Source organism: Ochotona princeps, chromosome 3 (genome assembly GCF_030435755.1).
Source record: "Ochotona princeps isolate mOchPri1 chromosome 3, mOchPri1.hap1, whole genome shotgun sequence".
Taxonomy (NCBI): domain Eukaryota; kingdom Metazoa; phylum Chordata; class Mammalia; order Lagomorpha; family Ochotonidae; genus Ochotona; species Ochotona princeps.
The window spans coordinates 47308569-47331855 of record NC_080834.1 but is presented as its reverse complement, the minus strand read 5'-3'; the positions used below and the strand labels follow the sequence as shown (position 1 = coordinate 47331855).

Here is a 23287-nt window from a genome sequence, read left to right as displayed (position 1 = left end):
TCATTATGAGGTAGAGGCAAACTCTATGGTCTTAGAACTAACATCCTGAGATTCTGGATTTGCCCTTCCCTCAGCGCCATACATCACATCTATAAAACAAAGATAATAATAGGACTCAGTATGTGAGTTATTGGGGAATTAAATGAGATGATTCATATAAAGCTTCGAAAAGCCCAGGTTACAGTCACTATTTTGATGAATGAACACTAACTTGTATTATCATCATCATCATCATTTTTAACATTTTTAAAACACTCTACTTTGTGACACTACATCTTTCCTGTGACAAACAAAACAAACAAACAAAAAAACAACACAAAAAACCCTGTGGGGCATAGAGACAAAGGAAGGGAAGAAACAGAAAGGCAGAGACAGACAGAGCCCCCATCTAGGCTCACTATCCAATGCCTGTAAGAGCCCAGAGTAGGAATGGCCAAACTTGGGAGCTAGGAAGCCAATCCACATCTTTCATGTAGCAGCAAGAACCCAGTTACTTAAGTTCTTACTACTGGCTTCCAGGGTTCATCTTAGCAAGAAACTGGAATCAGAGTTATCAGGCACTAAACTTTTTTTTATTATTCATTAATTACATTGTATTATGTGACACAGTTTCATAGGTACTTGGGTTCTCCCCACCCCTCCCTAAACCCTCCCACCATGGTGGATTCCTCCACCTTGTTGCATAACCATAGTTCAAGTTCAGTTGAGATTCCCCCATTGCAAGCATATACCAAACATAGAGTCCAGCATCTTATTGTCCAGTCAAGTTCAATGGCTTCTTAGGTATACCCTCTCTGGTTTGAAGACAGAGCCAGCAGAGTATCATCCCGATCAATTAAAAGCTCCAACATACCATCAGTAAAAATTTACATCATTATGGAATTAATTGACATAGTAATGAGTAACCAATATGTTAAAAATAAATGCTAGTTCTTAACCACCTTCTGTGACCACCTCATTGACATTTCAATTTTAGTTATACACAACATATAACATTCATAACATAACATGTTATACATAACATCATATCATCTTAAATTAAGGCAAACATGTGGTATTTAAACTTTTGTGATTGGCTCATTTTCCTTAGCATTATGGTTTCCAGTTTGGCCCATTTGGCCACAAAGAACTGCATTTTGTTTTTTTTAATAGCTGAGTAGTATTCCATGGAGTAGATGAACCATAGCTTTCTTATCCAGTCGTCTGCTGATGGGCATTTTGGCTGCTTCCATGTTTTTGCAATTACTGATTGTGCTGCTATGAACATAGGAGTGCATGTTGGTTTCTCATAAAACAAGTGTTCTGGATATATTCCTAGGAGTGCTATTGCTGGATCATATGGTATGTTGAATTTGAGTTGTTTGAATGTTCTCCATACTGATTTCCATAGAGGCTGTACCAGCCTGCAGCCCCACCAGCAGTGGAGTAGGGTTCCCTTATCCCTGCAACCTCGCCAGCAAGTGTTGTTGGTGCTTTTATTCATGTGGGCAGTCTTACTGGCGTCAGGTGGTACCTCATTGATGTTTTAATTTGGATTTCCCTTATTGCCAGGGAGCTTGATCATTTTTTCATATGTTTATTTGCCATTTGGGTTTGTTCCTTTGTGAAGTGTCTGCCCATTTCCCGATCAGGCACTAAACTTAAACACTCTTATGGGGGATCGAGGAATCCCAACTATTGACTTAGCCTACCTGAATAAATGTTTTCCTCCTATTATCAAAATTTGCTTGCTTTTAATTCCAAGGTTTTATATAAAAGCAATACTGTTATCTTTCTTAAACATTTATTTATTTTAAAGTCAGACCTTGAAAAATATAGACACACACACACCTTGCACCTGTTGGATTACTTCCCAAATCATCACAACAACAGGGTTTGAGTGGGCAAAAGCCATATTGCATGAATAGTCCTAGCCATTCAGGTTCATGTTTTGATAACCAAGAAGAATAAAGAGCACAGACAGTTAAGGGTGAGGGGATAAAAATGGAGGGGTTGTTTAAGCAAAAAGAGAAACCCAAGTTTCATTGAAGTAATGGAAAATGCCCACATTGAAGAGTTTTGGGAAGGAATCCATAAGAGGAAGTTGTATTAGGATATAAATCTTTTGGTTTGGGGGAAGTTTATACAGAGTTTTGTGAACATGTTAAATAGTCACTAGTGACTTCTTCATTGCTGGAAACTCAGAAGGTCGAGCTGCATAGGTACAGTTATAACAGGTAGAATTATAACATATTTGTTTTCAGTTTCTCTGTCTTGTTTTCCAGCAGTGAGACATGTTGCTCTGGGTGTGTCCTGGAAGTCAGGCTTGCATCTCCATTTGTGTCATTTCTGAGTCACTTGAGCCCTTTGTCCCTGGATAACTAAATCAGATCTCAGCTGTCTCCTTTCTCCATCAATTGGCCTTGAGAAGAGGTATCTGAAAAAGCTGTTAGTGAACCAAGGTGATGATTGCCCTAGCTCTTTCATGCTTGCAAGGGGCCTGGAGGAGGATCAGCAGAGACAGAGACACGCCTCAGGGTGGTAGGTCTCCAGCTCCTAGTGGGATGCCCTGGCACAGAATGAGCAACAAAAGTCAGTGAAAGAGTGAAGAGCCATCCATGGGCAATTAAGGAAGTTAAAAGTGACACAGGGGGTCAGTTCAGGAAGCTAGGAGGGGTACAAAAATATGACAAATAATGTGGCTGCCTGTCAGTGCTATCATCAGAGCTTCAGCTGCCAGATGATGGTATTGACTCATCAGAAGTCTCATCTGCACAGTATTTTCCTAAAAGAGCAGCCCAAGACTTTGATGTCCTCACAGGAGCAATCATTGCTATCCCTGGAGATGTTGAAGTCATCCTCTAGTCTTAAGTATCAAATCTAGACCCCTTTACCTTCGGAGTTTATAAAATGACTACACAGTGCTCCAAGTAAGACTGATGGTAAGGGGGGGGGGGGGGCAATGGGGATATTTTTAGTAACATCAAGTCTCCAGATTTGGACGTTGGAACCTTTCATAACTCTGGGACATTTTTTCTGCTAACAATGAAGAACCTACAGGAATTTTGTCGGAGTTTTTACTTGCCTGGTAAAGACAAGAATGTTAGTCTCCTATATAAATCATTAGTAAGGAAAGGTCAACCATATGGCATGGTAAAAGTGTCAAGCCTTGTTTTGAGGACATATATCAAAGATGTGAGCAGTAGGATGACAGTTTCTTGGGATAGCTTTCTCAGACGTCTTTTGAGGGGATCATTGTATTTACTACTTTTTCTGGAAACCTGGGCCTCCAGAAACAATGAAGATGATATTTGATGCCTAATGACTCTCTCAGTGACATCCATTTGGTGGGGGTTGGAGGAGCATTTGCATTCTGAAAGCTTTTAGGAAGCCTGAAGCAAGGCACTGTTTCTTCTAGGAGAATCAGAATGACTTCTGTGGCCAATTAAGTTCTACACAAAAATGCCTCTGCCGAGTTTATGAAGACATTTGCCCAAATTAGGAGATTCTGAATGCCTTTAGATTTTCAACATATTAGTGAAATCTGGTTGCCAATCTTCCCAGGGAAAGAGGTGTTTTAGGACTACAATTCATTTTAGTCAAAAGGCCAAGAAGCAATACTGAATGGCTTTAAAATTCTTATAACCTTAAGTTATCTGTTGTAACTTTTTACTATTGATGGATGTCTTGGTCTAAGAGCATTTTTTCGGATGAAGGGGAGAAGAGGGATCTTTGAGATGAATTCATACCAATGAGGAAGTTATTTCTCAGCGAATTTGTCCTTGAATTGACAAAACTTCTGGATTGAGATCTGCTTCAATTAAGGAAATGAATAAAGATTGCTCTGAGGCCATTAGCATAGTGGTTGCCAACTAAGATAAAAGCTCTCTTCCAAGAAGGTGTATTGGGTTCTCTCATATTGTCAAGAAGGTATGTCTAAAACCAAGTTATCCCACTTACAACTTAGGAGCTGAGCAAAACATCTAATGAGGGTCTCGCTTAAGACACACTTCACAGTCTTGCTAAAGGTAGAGGCCCAGATTTGAGGACAGAAAGGGTGGTTTCCCACATCCAGAAGGAAATCAGCTGCTTTATCCTTGATAACCAGTATCACCAGGGGCTCCTGAGTGCCGATGCTGTAGGTGGCAGGAACCTATAGGAGAAGCACCAGGCTTATGTGGTCTGTTTGGGTTATCCAAGGAAGGGAGCCTGATCCCAGAGGCCTTAGTCTGAGGAGAGTCAGAAATCCTAAATCCCACTACAGGCAAGACAAAGATATGGGGGGGGGGGGGGTGTTGGCAGCAAGGATAAACAATGATACGGACTTGCTTCTTGTGTCCCATCTGACCACAATCATGAAACTTTGGTGACCTTTGGGCTGGTCCATATGTGGTCATAAGGCTGATATAAGAACTGTGACCTTTTTCTTATATCTTATTGTTGAGTCTCCTCCTAGTCTTGATTGTAGACCAATGAGGTTACTACAGAAGGTTTCTATAATGTACTCTCAGATCCAATTGCCTGTATTTGAAGATTGCTGTTAATGTCTGAGGCTGGCTGAATAATGAGCTTATGCTTTAGGATTGTCCACTGAGACAGGAGTCAGGGAGATAGGCTTGACCAAAGCTTCTCTGAGTCTCCTAAGACCTCTGATAAATTTTCTTCATTTCCTAGGTCTATCTTAAATAGCCAAGAGTAATTTACTTGCCTGCTCTGGGTCCCCTTTCATCCTTTCAAGTCACAGGCAATGAAATAATTTGCTGCCAGCCATTCGTATAGGGTAAGTCCTTTCCTGAAGAACAGCCTGCTTTCCCGTAAGGTTTAGTTGCCTCCCTGATAATGTGAGATTATAAAAGCCATATGAAATTTATTTCCCCAAATATCTGCAGCATATGGGGTGTCCTGCTTTTCAATTAATGCTAGATCTGATTTAGGAATAATATTATATTATTCCAGGGGAGTTTATAGAACAGAATTAAGATCTGGACAACATCTGTGTAGTTTTCAGGGTCATCTGCAAATCTGCCGAAGACTCTTTTTATCCATCTAAGGTCCTGTAGGAAAAAGGGGGATCTGGAAATGTATAGAGCCACTGAACCCTCTGAGAAACAGGGAGTGCTAGGACAACTGCATATCTTGATTAGATGAGGATAGTTAGAAAGAAGACAGAGGCAGATCTTTGATGTGCATTTGGAGCCAAGGTCCAGTCAAGGTCATCTTGGTGATGCCAGGGAGTCTTGTGGCCAGACTTTTTTTTTCAGTTGCTCCAGAACATTATCTTGTTATCACACATCAGATAGATTTCCATGAAAGGAAATGGAGGCAGGACAAGACCAACATTCCAAGTGCCAGAAAGGCAAAGGGGAATTAATAAAAAGCCCCTCTGCCCATTTTCCAGGAAGTCAAACTTTTGATCCTTTTAGACCATCGGCTATATTGTCTTTAAATGACTGATGGAGGCCAAGTGTTTTCAACTGATGAAGTAAAATGGAAAAGAGAAAAGATCCCAATAAAGAGAAACAGAAGTAGCTCATTTTTCCTCACTCTCATGATGATCCCAGATGAACCTTAGGAAACATTGCGAGTCTAGTTCTAGCTGTTTGAGTTTGTGTCCTATGATCATGCATAATGAACATGGACAATAGGGGCTAAGAAAACAGCTTTACTGAGCAAAATGAGAAAGCAAAGTTTTATTGAAGCAATGTAATGATTCCACAGTGGGATGGGTTCGGGGCAGGAATCCTTTAGAGAATGTTGATTCAGGATTTGTATCCTTTGACTAACGAAAAGTTTGTAGAGTTTTGGAGACATATTAATCGCCAATTTGCTATTTATTTATTTGGGTTTTTTTAAGAGTTATTTATTAGAAGGAACTGAGCCTATCAGAAGCCAGGAGCCTGGAATTTCTTCCGAGTCTCCCAAATGTGTGCAGTGGCCCAAGGACACTAGCCATCATCTGTTGCTTTACCAGCTAAAGAGTAGAGAGTTGCAGCCAGAACACACGCTAGTGCCCATATAGAATGCCAAAGGGGCAGGCAAGGTGATTACCCTATTATGCCCCCATATCATATTCAATTAGTCACCAATTCAGTGGCTGGCTAGTCAATATGTGGAGCTGAATGTGTGTAGTCATAATGCATCCTGCTTTCCTTAATTTTTTGTCTTGTTTTTGAGTTGTGAAACATTTTGTTCCTGATATGTTGCTCTGCATAAATTAGGACATTTAAATAAGTCTTCATTTGTCTTCATTTGTTTCTATTCCTATTCTGAGCAGGACTAAGTAATATCAATTGGAGTATGAAGAGTTTATTTATGATATTTGTCCTCGCACAAATAAATTCTTATGAGTTATTTTCACTTTTTGATTATATTTGAATGCTGCTATCAGCATTTTGCTATACTTTGTTCTGTGGAAATGAGTTTTCAAGCCTATTGAGTATACTCCCTAAAAGTAGAATTTCTGGTAAATACATTAATTAACTATTTGACTTTTTTGAGGAAGTCTAAGTTGTTTTTTAAAGCAGCTACATCATTTTTACAATTCTTTTATCAATGTATGACATTAATTTCACCCTCATGAGCACTATTGATGAAATTTCTCATGGGGATGCCACTGGGGCACAACTGGTTAAATCACAGAAGGCAATACTAGCTTGAAATGTGACTTCTCTGCTTCCAAACAAACTTCCTAATAACATGCCTGGAAAGCATCAGAAAATGGCCCAAGTGTTTGAATTGCCACCACCCCTAGGTGAGATCAGGATTCATGTTACTCTCATGACAGAGCGCTAAGTGACTTTCTCACTGGCTATCCTTCTAGATCTACTTTGATTGTTCCCTTTCTTCATTCTGAATGTTGAGATTCTGCAGAAATACAGTGCAGAAGTTAGAATTGCATAAGATATTAGAATTTGTAAAATCGTATTTTTGAGGAGACTCACAAGATGGCCGACATAGGAGGATGGTTGTGAGGGAGCTCACAGACAGAGAAGGATAGAACGCGACAAAAGCGTAAGTGGAGCAGCATAGAGCTACAGGGAGAAGAACGTGAAGTTCCCTGGACAGTGTGGAGCCAAAAAAATCCACACAACTTGGAAGAGCAACCAGGAAAAAAACAAAACAAAATAAAACAAAAGGCAGGGAAGACGGCATTCTGCTCCAGACCTGCTGAGTCACGTTTGGGTGAAGCCGCCAGGAGCCGCAGCCGCAGCCACAGGAGACGCAGGAGCCACAGAAACCGCCAACAGCCGCCGCACCCACCACAGACGCTGTGGCCGCAGTACCCGCCGCACCCACTGCACCTGCCAGGAGCCACACCCGCGGCCTAGGTCCTCACCAGCGGCAGAGGCAAACTGCAGGAACCTGAGGTTTGAGTGAGCTGGGTGGGAGTGGCAGTGGGTTGAGGCTCCCAGAGTTAACCCTCCAGAGGCACGCACAGAGCCTGAACATCCTTGGTGCTCATCTCCCCACCTCTCCCCCCCCCCCCCCCGAGAGCCCAGCATCTGGGGACGCAGGACAAGTGCCTTGAAACTGCCAAAACTGTGTCTTGGAGGTGACGCACAGCAGTCCTGTGCGCTGAGGAGAAGGGCAGAAGGCGCACTGAATGCTTCTCCATGCCTTGCGGAGTGGCACATAGCTGGGTGGTACTCACCCACAGGAACCCGCACACGCCTCTGGGCTGGGCGGTCCCTTGTGAGCGCTGGGGTGGGCGGTCCCGTGCCAGCGCTGGGGTGGGCGGTCCCACGCTGCTGGGGTGGGTGGTCCCGTGCTGCTGGGGTGGGCGGACCTGCACAGGAGGCGCTTCCAGAGAGCACCTGGAACACCCCACGCCCTACAGTCCTGTGCTTGGGAGACATACCAGGAGGGCACTGCAGATGCGCGTGCAGGAGGTGTTCCCAGAGAGCACCTGGAACCTCCACGCACTGCAGACCCTGGCACTGTGGACACACCAAGAAAGCACCTAGAATCCTCCGTGCTCTGTGATCCCGCACACAGAGGGCGCACACAGAGGATGCCTTCATTCCCCCACGTCCTGTGGTCGCATATGTGTAGGGGACGAGCTGAGAGTTTGCTTTGAATCCGCTGGGCCTTGGAAGTGGCACCCTGAAGTCTAGTGTACTAGAGACACACCAAAAGTGCCTTGAAAATTCCCTCACCCTGCTACTCCACGCCTGCAGGCTCCAATCTCTGCAGGACAGCACTTGGAGACCCCTCAGCACACTGGTGCCTGGGTCTCTCAAAAAGAAACACTAACACAATGGGAAGAAATACCAGAAAAGGTAATGATCCAGATGAGAGAGCCAGTACCCCACCAACAAAGGATCAAAGGCCAATGTCTATTTCGGAGATACGAGATGAAGACATGGAAGATCTACCAGACAAGGAATTCAAAAAAATAATGTTAAAATATGTCAGAGACAATGAGAAGAATTGGGAGGACTTCAAGGAATTCAAGAACCACATAGTCACAAAATACAACAAATGAAAAGTAAAATCCTTGACTTAGAGCAGAAAATTGAGAGCCTAACCAACTAAATAAATACAGCAGAAGAGAGGATCTCTGAAACGGAAGACATGCAAAATGAACATACCCAGTTCATTAAACAGTTGGAGACAAGTCTGAACAAAGCCAATAAGACCATACAAGAAATGAAAGACAACCTCAGAAAATCGAATATTAGGATTATTGGCCTTCCTGAAGGAGTGGAAAGAGAGTCAGGAATGCAAATGGTACTTGACGAAATTATACAGGGAAACTTCCAAAACACTTGGAACATGAACCCTGCCCAAATCCAGGACAGTCAGAGGACTCCCAGCAGATATGACCCAAAGAGATCTTCACCCAGACATATGGTGCTCAAGTTCCACTCCAACGAAGACAAAGAAAGAATCCTGAGACAAGTACGAAGCAGAGAAAAGATCACATACAGGGAAAACCAATCAGAATCACTGCTGACTTCTCTAAAGAGACCTTACAAGCAAGAAGAGAATGGACAAAGAGCTTACAAATCCTGAATCAGAAAAACTGTCAACCAAGAATAATGTACCCAGCAAAGATCTCATTCGTATTTGAGAACGAAATCAGATACTTCCATAGCAAAGAGAAATTAGAAGAATATGCCTGCACAAAGCCAGCTCTACAAAATCTCCTTAGAAATGCACTAAATCCAGAAAAAAAGGAGGTGAATCATAAGCAAAGATGGCAAACAGGAAGGTCTCCCCACTAAAGTCCACACAAGGAGGGTTAATTACACAGATATCAACATCCACAAAAACACATACGTATGGCAGGGCAAAATCACAACCTCTCAGTTTTAACTCTTAACACAAATGGCCTAAACTCACCAATCACAAGGCATAGATTAACGAATGGATCATCAAACAGGACTCAACTATCTGTTGCCTAAAAGAGACACATCTAACCAGAAAAGACTCCAAGAAGCTGAAAGTGAAGGGGTGGAAAAGATATATCACACCAATGGATAAGAAAAAAAGGCTGGGGTAGCTGTCTTAGTTTCAGATGATATAGACTTCAATGTTACAAGCATCAAAAAGGACAGGGAAGGTCATTATATAGTGGTGAAGGGATTGATCCATCAGGAAGTAATTACCATCGTGAACATATATGCACCGAATCCCAACGCGCCTAGCTATGTGAAGCAGTTACTTACAGGCTTAAGGGGAGACATAGATATGCACACAATAATTGTGGGTGATCTTAACACTCCGCTAACAACAATAGACAGATCAACAAAACAAAAACTCAACAAAGAAACAACAGAGCTCATACAAACAATAGAACAACTGGACTTGGTAGACATTTATAGAACTTTTTACCCTAAGACCACAGATTATACATTTTTTTCAGCAGTACATGGCACCTTCTCCAGGATTGACCACATGATAGGACACAAAGCAAACCTAAATAACTTCAAAAAGATAGGAATCATGCCATGTACCCTCTCAGACCACCACGGAATGAAATTGGAAATCAGCAATTCAAAATGCCCCAGGAAATACAGAATCTCTTGGAGACTGAACAATATGCTATTAAAACAACAATGGATCAGAGAAGAAGTTAAAGATGAGATCAAAAAATTTATGGAAACCAATGAAAACTCTGACACAGATGCCGTCCTCGACTGCCCTCACAGGCCACAAGCAGGGAGCTGGATGGGAAGTGGAGCTGCCGAGATTAGAACCGGCGCCCATATGAGATCCCGGGGCGTTCAAGGCGAGGACTTTAGTGGTCTTTCAGTCATGTCACAGCATGAAAGACAGAGAAAGAAAGAAAGCTTAAATCCTTTGTTTCCCCAGTGAAAACAGGAATATTTGCTATCATCTTTACTTTGCAGTATCCCATATAAGTGACTGGACTATCATCTCTCTGCTGAGTTTTTTTGAGTAGAAAGTCAGAGACACAGAGTTGTGATTCTTGGCAGAGTAGATATCCTGCAATACTGACCAATTTTATGTATTTCCATGTCACTTTAGCTTCATATAATATGAGATTCTTGGGTCAGAATAATACTGAATGCCCTTTCCATTTCTACGACTATGCACTGACTTGAGTATCTGCATCAATCCCTAACTGTAACAGTGAAAATATTCTGCATGTAACTCATACAAAAAGCTTGTGTGTGCTTGAGTTTCCTAACAAGCTCACATTAGACCCTTGTAGTATAGTTTTTCAGAGTATTATGCCTTTATTACTATCACTATATATTTTCAATAGGGGACCAGTTGGCATTGTGGCATAGTGGATAAGGCCATAGCCTGTAACACTGATATCCTATGTGAACTTCCATTTTTGTCTCGGATGCTCCAATTCCAGTCCAGCTCCTTGATAATCACTTAAGAAAGGTAATTGAAGATAGTCCAAGTATTAGGTATTCTGCTGCCTCTGTGAGAGACCCAGATGATGCAACTAGATCCTGGCTTTGGCCTGCTCAGCCTTGCCATTGCAGCCAGCTGGGGAGTGAAACTGTGGATGGAAGAATTCTCTCTCTCTCTCTGTGTATGTGTGTGCACGTGTGTGTGTGTGTGTGTGTGTGTGTGTGTGTGTATAGCTCCCTCTCTCTGAAAGTCTTTCAAATGAATTAGTAAATGAATTTTTAAAAATTTCGGTAAGAAAAATCAAGATGAAGTGAAACGATAACAATCCTAAATCTAATGACTTTTTTTTAACCTTCCTTATTGATGTGGGAGACTTTTAAAAGTGTGTTTTCTGCCTTCTTCTGGAAATGTTTATTTTCATTTCCTACACAATTGCTATGCTAGAATTGACAGTAAGTGCTGACTGTCATGTATATCTGACAGAAGAATGCTGTTTTTATGGGGATACGGGGATCATTCAGAAAATCAATATGAATCCATTTGGGAAAGTAGAATTGTTTAGAGAAACAGAAATATCTTCACTTAGTTCTAATCCACTTACTGAAAACACAATGTGCAACTAAAACAGTAAAACCAATATTCTTCCAAGTACCTTCTCTTTAAATATTGCATCATATAAAATCATAGTTTGTGGCTATTATCACAAATGATTTTGTTACATTCAAAATTTGCCTTATTTCCTTATGAATGACTTGACATCAATGAGAGTAAGAATTATTTAAAAGAAATTCACACAATTTTCTAGAATCTTGAAGATAAAGCATATATTAAATTTTATACTAATCAAAATTACATATTTTATACTTTAATATTATTGGTGTTGAGGCAGCCATTATGGTCCCATAGCATGGACTGTTAGTAGGGAAACCTACAATACATAGCCAAGTATCAGTTTAGATCCTGGTTCTTCCACTTCCAATCCATTTACCTACCAATGCATCCTGGTATAGCCTTGCCTGTCTGTTGGGGCATTTGGGGAGTACCCATGGAAAAAAATATCTTTTCATCTGTCATTGCAGTAAAATAAATACATAAGCATGAAAAAATGAATTTAAATTGGCACTTACCTATTTTTAAAATAATAAGTAGTAATAGAATTTAAGTAGCTGATTGATAAAAGTGGCGATCAAGGTCTTTGAACACAATCTCCTACCAGCCTCCTCAATAGTCAAAACAGAAAGCAAAGGGAAATGTTGATATACACAAAAGACTATGCCAATCATTGTGTGACAATACTTTCATCATTCCTGTCAAAGATTTGTGACATTGCCTTAGTAAGTCTGATTTTCTAAGCACACATAGAAGCAGTGATAGCTCTTTTTCAACAGACTCTTACTACTTATAACCTTTATATCTAATTCCCTGGGTGAAAAATTCACCATCAGTAGTCTACAGCTTGCTCGATCCTTTACCAATAATTCCGTATGATTGTGTTCATAAACATGGATATATATGCTAAATTCTGTATTCTATGGCAATCATATTAGAAGTCAAAGTCGACAATTTCTGCATGTCATTCGAATTGGTAATTTTCTTCTTTTAAGCTTTGTGAAAGTTAGTATTATATCTATCCACTTATCTATCTACCTTAATATAAGATATATATTGTAATGTAAGTAATATGAAAGATAATATAAAATATCAATATCCACCTATAAAAGCAGTTTCAAAAATTCAAGGCGGGGCCAGCATTGTGGCGTGGTGAGTAAAGCTGTTAACTGAAACTCTGGTATCCCATATAGGCACTGATCCACATCCCAGCTGCTCCACTTCCAAACCATCCCGCTGCTAATGTGCTCAGGAAAACAGCAGAAGATGGTGTAAGTTTTTTGGCTCCTGTACTCATGTGGGAAGCCTGGAAAAAGCTCCTGGCTTCTGGTTTTAGAGTCTCAGCCTTCACCGTAGTAGACATTTGGGGAGTGAGGGGAGTGAGTCAGTGTGAAGAAGATCTCTTTCTCTCTCTCTGTTTTTCACTCTGTGCCTTTTAAGTAAATAAAATAAATCTTAACAGCTCAGAAATTTTGTATTAGGAAAATGCATACATTAAAAACAAAACATTTTCACTATAGTAAATATATCTTCCTAAATGTAAAACGTTGTGCTTATTTGAGAAAAAGGAGGAGGAACTGCAGTAGTAGTAGTACTAAGATGAGAAGGAGGAGGAACTGCAGTAGTAGTAGTAGTACTAAGATGAGAAGGAGGACAAGGAGAATTTCGAAGAAGAAGAAGGAAGGAAGCAAGCCTGGGAGAGAGGGAAGGAGAGAGAGACAGAGAGAAAGCGAGGGAGAGACAAGAGTTTTATTGAACATTTCCCAATGATTTATTCTCCAACAAATTTTGAAAGATACAGCTTTTTTAGTTTCCTTCCTTCCTTCCCTCCTTCCTTCCTTCTTTTCTGAATGGAGACAGTATGTATGGGAGGCTATTATCCAGACTGATAATCGCCCTAGCCGTCACGCGTGCCTACATTCCTCAGCAGAATTCAACAAAATCTTAGAGGAGTCTCATGCTGAAATGTTTGTGAGCTACCAATCCTGGATACTATTTTTTTTAGTTTTGATATTTAAAGACTTTAATGCACCAAACAAGAGAGTAATAACGTGTGCTGTGTGTTGGCAGGTTTTTATTACTATCCTGGGTATCTTAGGCAGCATATCTTTGTGAAGTAAAGAGGATTATGTATCTCAGATTTGTGGAGGTGCACTTTGGGGGCTTCATCTGGTGACTGCAGACTCCCGAGGTGGTACAGAGCCACAGATAACAAGACACGGGGAGTCCATCTGTCCATGTTTCTATGTTTTCGTTTCCTGTGAAGCTACCAAGATTCAGTCATGGGGGTTCCACACTAATGGTTTGATCCAGCATAACCATTTGCAAAAGGGCCACATCTCTAAACATAACGAGTTGATTAAAGTTTTACCCTCTTAGAACCACTCAAATAACATTAAGGGGACTGGACTCCTGAATTCATAGAGAACTATTTTAATTATAACACACCATGCAACTGACACTGAAAGAATTCTCTCATTTCTCATGCAAAGATTTTCCAGTTACATTAAAGTCTTCCTTGATGAGTAATAATGACATTAAATTGTAGTTCAGAATCCAGAAATAAATTCTAGCAACACAGGATTGTGATAAATTTTCATACAAGTGTACTAAGATTTCATAGTAAAAAAATCATGTCCACATACTAATTCCCTTTGTAAGCTAAAGTATATTAGCTGGAAGATTGAGAACCCAAAGGATTCTTATTCAGAATGAAAATTTCAGGCCCAGCATGGTGGCCTAGCAGCTAAAATTCTTACCTTGTACCTGAGCCAGGATCCCTTATGGGCACTGGTGCTAATCCCAGAAGCCCTGCTTTCCATCCAGCTCCCTGTTTGTGGACTGCAAAAGCAGTCGAGGAGGCCCCAGAGCCTTGGAACCCTGCACCTGCATAGGAAACCTGGTGAAGTTGCTGGCTCCTGGCTTCGGATCTGCTCAACATCACTTGTTGCAGTCACTTGGGAAGTGAATCATCAAAGGATCTTCCTCTCTGTCTCTCCTCCTCTCTGTATGTCTAACTTTACAATAAAAATAAAAATAAAGCCATATTCTGTGTTTCCTCTGATGAGTCTCATCTAGCAAATTCTCATGGTTGAGATAGATGACCATAGTGTCATTACTGTTTCCTGGTAGGCATTCTGTTGCATGGGGGTTTTATTTACAAAATTATTTTTTCTCGGAAGTTTGACATTTGCAGAAGGCCAAAGAGTTAATACGACATGTAAGATTAGCACAACATTTTGCTCTCTCACATCAGATATGGGAAACAAATGAATCTTAAGCCTCCTACAGTGAGCTGAGACTGATTTGTGCTTCCAGAACTCCATTTCGATTGACCAGGAACATTGCAGAGACTCGGTATCGGAAGAGAACTTCTCAGTGTGATTTTTCCCAGATTGTCAGTTTTATCCTGCAGTCCGTAATTCATGGCTAGAAAATGAACTTAAGGATCTACTGGGACAAGTTAATTTTGTAACTATGAATCTGTGATAGATGTTAATAACCCACATGTTCATGCTATCTTTGTACTTGCAGAAAAACATTTGAAAAAAATAATGTGTTTTTTTTCCCTGCAAGGTTTAGAGCATACGTACAGTACTGAGAAATTTCATCACAGGCCTTATTTGAATATCACTTGTTTTCCATGTAGCTGTTCAAAATTCTAATTTATTTCTAGCTCAATTTTTATTTGTTTCAGCCAATACTGGCCTGTGTATCAGGTAATAAGTACTTGGCCAACACGGAAGAAAGTGTATTTTCAGTCCACTGATGTACTGGCTGCTGGCATTATTTCTTTCAATGGAACCACCAGGTCTGCTGAGCTTATCTTCTCCAGAAGTTTGCCTTCTTATTTATGATAAAATAAATCAGAGACAAAGCGAGGCACAAAATGAAGTCTTTGAGTTACTGGATAAGAAAAAAAATCCAAACACAGTTATTCCAAAGTCCATTCCAGGCTCTGGCCCTGAAGTTACTTCAGTAAAACATTACGTGGCAATTTAATAGAGTGACTCTATGGACAACACATATGCAGGTGTAAGAGTTACAGTTTCCTGGAGCCAGTGTCTCCTTTTCCTATCACTTCTGCTTAACACATGTTCACTGTTTCACATGCAGAAGCGACATCATAAAGCTCTGCTTGGTGAAGGCATATGTGCTTGTTTCATATTTCTAACAATTTTTAAAAAGTTTTATTTATTTTTATTAGAAAGGCAGATATGCAGAGAGAAAGAAAAACAGAGAGGTCTTCCATCGACTGGTTCATTCCCCAATGGGCCACGACATTTGCAGCTGAGCTAATCAGAAGCCAGGAGCCAGAGCTTCTTTTGGGTCTCCCAAATAGGTGCAGGGTCTCAAGGCTTTGGGGTTGTCCTCTACTGCTCTCTCAGGCCACAAGCCAGAAGCTGGATGGGAAGTGGATCAGGCAGCACACGAACCGGTGTCCATATGGGATCCCGGATGTGCAAGGCAAGGATTTAGCTGCTAGGCTACTGCACTGGGCCCAAAATTCCTGACTTTTTTTGCTTTCCATTCTGTATTTCCTGTGTCCTAAGTTCTCATATATAGGCTTATTGCTTCCTCTTAAACCCTTGTGTGATACAAGCTGTTAACCACCTACTGAAATTCATTCTTCCTTTGTCACTACTTTGTCCCATGGTTTTAGAAGTACCAGGCAGTCTGCTGTCCAGCACTGTTTAATTTCCCAGATATTTTAGTTCAGCATGGTCATGGAACACTGTTCCCAGTACAAGTGAGTGGCAGTACTAGGTACAAATTTTAGGATTTCCACTTACCCTCTTTACCCTGCCAAGAACCTGGGAATGAACTTATGCACTAACTGGTTTCGTTACTATGCAGAGGCGGAAAATGCCTTCATTAACAGTTGAGATCAAGATAGAAGGAACTGGGATTCCCAAATGATCATGTGGGCATGGCAGCCAGCCAACATGAGGCTCAGACTCTTTCTATGGGTAGAAATAAATTGCTGTCTTGTTTGAAGTATTCTATTTTGAATTATCATCGGTAAGTAGGTGGTATTACCATAAGTAAAACAGTCAGCAAGATATAGCATAAATGACTTTAAATTGTGTAGGTTTGCATTCTTACTTCTATGGTATAGATGATTCAGAACAGGTCAGTTTTGAGCAGGATAAAGTGTGACTTCTGAACAAAGTTTTTCTTTTAATCAAAATACATCTGCATAAAACAGATGGAAGAGTAAGTGTAGAATCCTTAAAATAGGAAGTCAAGTGACATTGTAAAAAGTTGAGAACAAAAATGGAGACTTAGAAACTTGGAATAACTATTTGGCAGGAAGATGGAGAAAATCAGGCCCAACGTGGTAGCCTAGCAGTGAAATTCTTCACCTTGCATGGCGCTGGTATCCCACATAGGCGCTGGTTCTAATCTCAGCAGCCCTGCTTCCCAACCAGCTCCCTGCTTGTGGCCTGGGAAAACAGTCGAGGACAACCCAAAGCCTTGGGACCCTGCACCCATGTGGGATACCTGGAAGAGGCTCCTAGCTCCTGGGTTTGGATTGGTGTGGCTCTGGCCATTGTGGCTCCTTGGGGAGCGAATCATCAGACAGATCTTCCTTTTTGTCTCTCCTGCTCTTTGTATGTCTGCCTTTCCAGTAAAAATGGAACTAAGTAATAAAAATTGTATGGAATGATAAGCAAAGAAATGAGATAACAACCCATGGCAGATAATTAAGTAAACATTAGCTGCTAAATTCAGAAATACTGAATAAAATGTATTCTTTAAAGTTATAAATGTGAATAACAGAAGAAATACAACTATACATACAACTCTGTGAGAGCTAGAACCCACAAAGTTTTAGCTTTGGAAAATTTTCTTTTGGATTGTCAATTTATAAATAACATTTTTTTTGGTTTCAAAAGAATGTGCTTTTTATTACTATGTTGAGTGTAGCAGCATGCACAACAATCAGGATATGGCTACATGAAAGGATGAAAAGTGGTATAAACATACCAATGAAACACTAGCCATTCTTAAAAGTGAAAGAAATTTTGTCAGTTATGACAGCGTGTGTAAAACTGAAGGATATTATGCTATGTGAAATAGCCCAGATGCAGCAAGAGAAAACATTGCAGTGCAGACACCATGGTGGCAGTTGCTCAGGTGAAAAGAATAGCGTGCTGCTATTTCGATGGTAAAAAGCTTCACATTACATGAGCTGTGTGTTGTGGAGATATGACATATAGCATAGTGTGTCTTGTTGACAATGATGTATCATTGGAATTTTCAGAGGGATTGAATCTGTTTTGTTCTCATCACACACACAGATAGTATTTATGAAGTGAAATGGGTGTATTAATTAGTGTAATAATGGTAATAATTTCACAATATGACATCAAAACACTATATTGTATGCCTTAAATATGTGCAAGTTTCATTTGTCAGTTACATCTAACAAAGCTGGAAACAAAAGTATACAGTTTTATAAAGAAGTAATATGCTACAGTAAATATAAATAAAGCATATGCTTAAATAAAATTTGAGAATGTTATCTGACAGTGATAATATAGTGTTTTATGTAAAGCCACTACTATCAATTCATATTGAGCACAAATCAAATCTAATTGTCAATTGCAGCTCTTTAAGAAACTATACAGAATTTAGACAGAGGACAGATGATATTTGAAGAACAAATAAGATGAGGGACATTCTCAACTGCTTAGAACATTGGACTCCATTTAGGAGGCATACTAGAGAACCCAGGGTAGCCAAAAAGACAGCGGGATGCAAATAGCACCTGGCTGAAGATCATCTCATGAGAAGAAGGAAAAGAAAACATAAAAGTTGAAAGGGAAATTTTGTTGACTTCACAATTATTCACTTGAGTATATAATTTGCAAATGTAACCAAATAAATATTTCATGATGTTTTAAACTTACCTAAGCATTTTGAGTGACCATTAAGAGCAGAGTGTCATAGTTAAGTTTGTGATCACAGGATATTTAGTTAATGAAAAGCTAATGTTATCAGGGGACTTTATAGTTTATTTGATAATAGCAAGCTGAAATTTATCTATAGGTCAGCAAAATAACAGACAATTGAAAGCATACAGGTCCTTTTATCATCTGCAGTTTTAATTAGATATTTTAGTTATATGATATGCAGTATATTATATATAAAAAACTTCACTATTCGCTAGGTAGGTGTAATGGTTTATGGGGGCATTTCATTTTATTAGAGTGAGCATAATGGGAAATCAACAGTAGTATTATATTTGTCACTCTACAGAAGATCACGTAAATATTTACAACAATACAGCAAGTGGATTTTAATCAACTCCTTGAATAGTATTTTTCTCTTTTTATCTCAAATGGTAAAATTGAATTTATAAAGTTTTATTATAAAATAATGATGTTTACACTAAAAAGAGTGGAGGACAATGCTATAATTATCTATCATTAAAAACTAATAGAGATACCATAATATATTTAAGCCATCTGATTTGATATTATTATTTATCATAATTTATCACCATATAAAAACAAGATGAAGTTTAAAAATTCTAACAGAGCAGATATGAGTCTATTAAATTTTTATGGGATTTGTGGTAATAGGGAGGAAGATAAAAAATAAATAGTTTTGGAAGGAATTCGCTTTATTTTTATGTGACTGCAAGATGTGCTCGTGTTAGCATGTTATATGTTTGCTGCACAAACATGAAAATCTTTAGATAAAAAGCAATAATGACACCACTGGAATGAAATGGGCACATTTTTCAGCATTGAATAGCTCTGCTGTAAGACCACCCAAAACAAGAGAGTAAGATAGAACATCAAGCACAAATAAGAGGGTTTTTTTTAAAACTTTATTGTTATTGAACATAAACCACTCTAAAGTTAATGGAAAATGACATTTTGATTTAAAAGTGAAATTGTCCACCCCTGTCTAATACTGTTTTAAAGATATTGAGAGTTCCTACAGGCCAAAAAATTAAAATAAGTTGATTAAATAATTTCCTGCTGGATAGAAACCCAAAATGCTAATAAGCTTACTTTCATAGTTTTGGTTCTTGAAAAACAGATGTGATTTATTTGTTGTCTTTTTTCATATGTCATTGTAACAGAATTCCAGAAACTACAGAGAAGAAGATTGAATGATTATTCATTTTGCAGGATCCATGAGGACCCTAATCCTAGGCAACCCACAAGGATTGTGTTATTTCAATGGAGCTTTGTTTCGGATGAACGAGGAAGATTAAGTTTCTTATCTTTGATTTGTTAAATAGACAATTTTTAGAATAATTTGAAGTTTAGAGAAATAATAATTTGATGTTTAGAGCAGTGGCGTCATGTCATGTATCCCTCTGACAACATAATGTCCCCTGAAGTCAATATATTGATCAGTGTGAAAGAGTGCTTATAACTGATAAAACCACTGATAATTATTACTCAAATGTGCACTATAGTTCACTCAGTATTCTTTAGTTTTTGGATTTTTTTAGGATTAATTTTATGTACTTGAACATCAGAGTTATGCAGTGAGGAAGGGAGAGTGAGACAGAGAGAGAGAGAGAGGGAGGGAGAAAGAGAGAGAATCTCTTATCTACTGCTTCACTTCCCAGATTTCCCAAAGGCTGTGGTCAGCAAGGCCGAAGCCAGGAGCCAGGACAGTTTCTGGGCGGCACACATGGTGTAGGGGCCCAAGCAATTGTTCCATCTTCCTCTGCTTTCTCAGGTCATTAGCACAGAGCTGGATTAGTAACTGAATAGAAACTGAATAGCCAGTACTTGAACTAACATCCTTAGGATGCAAGGCCACATGTCATGATGTCAATTACTCATCATTGCAGTCTCATAAATATAGTTCTCAGTATCTTAAATATTCCCTTGCCCCTATGATCTATCAGTTTGTACCTGAACTTCTAACAGTGATTGATCTCCTCACTGCATCAATAATTTTGTCTTTTCTATCTGTCACATATTTGGAATCACTGACTTCTTTTACTGCTGAGTAGCTTCCATTTAAACTTATTTCTTGTATTTTTGTGACATAACTTTTTTTTTATTGCTCAATAATATTCAACTACATTGAAATATTGTGGTTTGCTTATCCATTCACCTTGTGCAGAACATCTGGATTGCTTCCAGTCTTGTGTAATCATGAATGAATTTGCCCTGAGCACCTGTGTACAGATTTTTGTGTAGGTGTAAGTCATCTTCAGCCCAATTTGCCAAATATGTAAGACCAGATTGCTGTTGTCTTACAGTAAAACTATACATACTTTTACAAATATACCAACTATCTTGAAAAATGGCTGTAGCATTTTTCAGGACTTTCACAATACCAGAGAGTTCCTGTTGCTCTTCGTGAGTATTGTCTTTCATTATTATCCAATCTTTTTTATTTGAGCCATTAAAAATTTTGATTTAACATGGAAATTTGAATTTTTTTAGATTTTCAGTTTTAATACTATTAAGGAAATACAATCTATTTACTCAAATATAATAAAGAACAATAAGCAACACAGTCCAAAAATCTGTAAAAATAAAATTACATTAAGGGATTTTTATTAACAATGTATCAAACTTGCAATATGAATAAATTTATTAGTCAGGTTGAATTTCTAAGTAAACTGTTAACACCAACATAATTTTTAAATACTTATTTTTGTTTTTGAAAGGCAGATTTACAGAGAGAAGGAGAGAAAGAGAGAAGTCTTCATCTACTAGTTCACTCCTTGAATTCCTGCACTGGCTGGAACTGAATCTGTTCCAAAGCCAGAAATCCGAAGAAGGATTTTTAGGCTCTCCCATGTGGTGCAGGAGCCAAGGCTTTGAGCCATCTTCTACTGCTCTCAAGGTCTTAAGCAGGGAGCTGGATGGGAACTGGATCAGTCAGGACTAGAACTAGCTCCCTAATAGAATTCCAGCACTGCTTGGTGGAGAATTAGCCTGCTGAGCCTCGGTGCTATACCCTAGATAAAATTATTTTCAGTTTCAAGTTTTTATTTTATTTTTGATATTGTTTACATAACTGAGAGGAAATGCATGTCTACATGGGCTTGTGATTAGGGTGGAGAAGCTGAGGTATTGAGAAAGATTGGTAAAAAAATGTTTAGTTATTCTTTTTTTCCCTTTTATTTTCCTCCTGTGCCTGTAGAAGGAAAGAGGTGGAGGCTAAACCTTGCTGTCAGACTACATCAGCACCCCAGGATAGGGTCATTCAATGATGATTTAGAGACCCCAGTGTGGGTGAGAATGTTCTGAGTGTGTTACTTGAACTGTTTTGATAGATACGAGACATTGCTAGCTTAATTGCACCAGGGTTGAGAAATTTTTTCCAAAGACTGTTGGTGGAACATGTCCACGTTAGTGTATCCACAACTCCAGAGTGCACTTGGTTCAAAGCTTTGCCAGGGTTTTCCAACCTGTTCTGCTTTCCATCTGCTGGCAAAGCATTCAAAGTCCTCTGTTGGCCTAAATGATCTTGCTATTATGTCCCCCATGTGCATCTGGGCATGCCATCCATTGCATAGGCATCGTCAACTGGGGAGGCCCAGGCTTGATACATGCACTTCAACATCAGGTCACATATCTTGTGATTTTCCCTGTGGCGGGGATTTGAATCCAGACATCTAGTTTGGGAGTCCATCAAGAAACCTCACTTGGGGTGACATCCAACTTGACTCGTGTGTGTAGCCAGTGCAGGTTTAAGGATGGTCTGTCACCTGCACCACCTAAAGCACAAACTGGTGGATGAAACTTCCAGGTCAGTTCTGCTCACCCCTACCCCAGATCTTACACACATCCACAAGTGCTGCAGCCCAGGTCAACCAGCTTGCCACTTACCAGGTACTCATGCGTAAAAGTGGGTGCCGTGGCCTAGTCAGGCCAACTTTCAATTGCCTTCACAAGGCACACCCCCAGCCCAGGTATTTACATGTTCTGGCTTGTGCTGCATTCTAGCCTATCCTGTCCTACAGCCCTTCTGGCACTTGTGCATACCCATGAGTGCGGTGGCTTAGCTCAGTGGAATCCTCCATTAGACCTGGCCCCACACAGGCCAGCAGGTGCCGGTTTCTGGCCTGGTTTTTGTGTTCACCAGCAGGAGCTGCAGCCTAGCAGGGGAGTGCCCACAGTTCTCCTACCAGACCCACTCCCATTCGTGATCTTGCATTTGTCAGTTGGTGCTGTGGTCCAGAATGACAGGACTCATACCTCTCTCAGCACTTGCCATTTGGTGCCATGGCTACTTTGGCCAGCCTATGCCCATTCTAGCTCTCTCATGTTTGTGGGTAGAGCAGCCCAGGCTGGCTTGCCCCTGGTCCCAGCTCTGGGGCTCACCAGGGGGAGCAATGGCTTACCACAGGAGTTCCCCATGTTTTCCTCCCAGGCCTACACTCAGTTCCAGATCTTGCATGTCCCACATCTATTTCACATATACCAAAAACAATAAAGAAGCAAAAAAAAAAAAAAATAGGCAACCATGCCAGCACACTGGTATATTTAACATAGATTTAGCATTAACTAGGCCCAGAATACCTGCCAGTTATTGGCTACTTTTCTCTCTGAAATATAACACTTGCCTAGGTACAAGGTAACCTAGAGAATTGCCTACAGCTGTGGTATTTAAAATTCTTAATGCCAAACAATTTTACTTGCTCTTGTTTTTTTTCATGAAGAAAAATTATTTTATCAATAGGAATTAAGTTCTTCATTCTCCATTTATCCTGTTAGACATAAAATCTGTTTCAGAAAAAATAATATGACAATAACAAAACAAGTGATTTGTCTCCTTATAACTCCCATGCGATTTCTCATGTATTTTATGCATTTGATACATTGAGAAAATACTAATAATTCTTAGAACAATAGAAGGATTGAGT

General features: G+C 39.8%; 1 long non-coding RNA gene across 2 annotated transcripts in view; it reads left to right on the top strand.

The window, feature by feature from the left end:
* Positions 1-19603, top strand: part of LOC131479809 (uncharacterized) — a 62541-nt gene extending 42938 nt beyond the window's left edge. For both annotated transcript variants that reach the window (XR_009245105.1, XR_009245103.1), the window contains exon 5: positions 19526-19603. This is a non-coding gene — a long non-coding RNA (uncharacterized LOC131479809). The remainder of the gene's footprint in view (positions 1-19525) is intronic.
* Positions 19604-23287: the final 3684 nt, after the last annotated feature.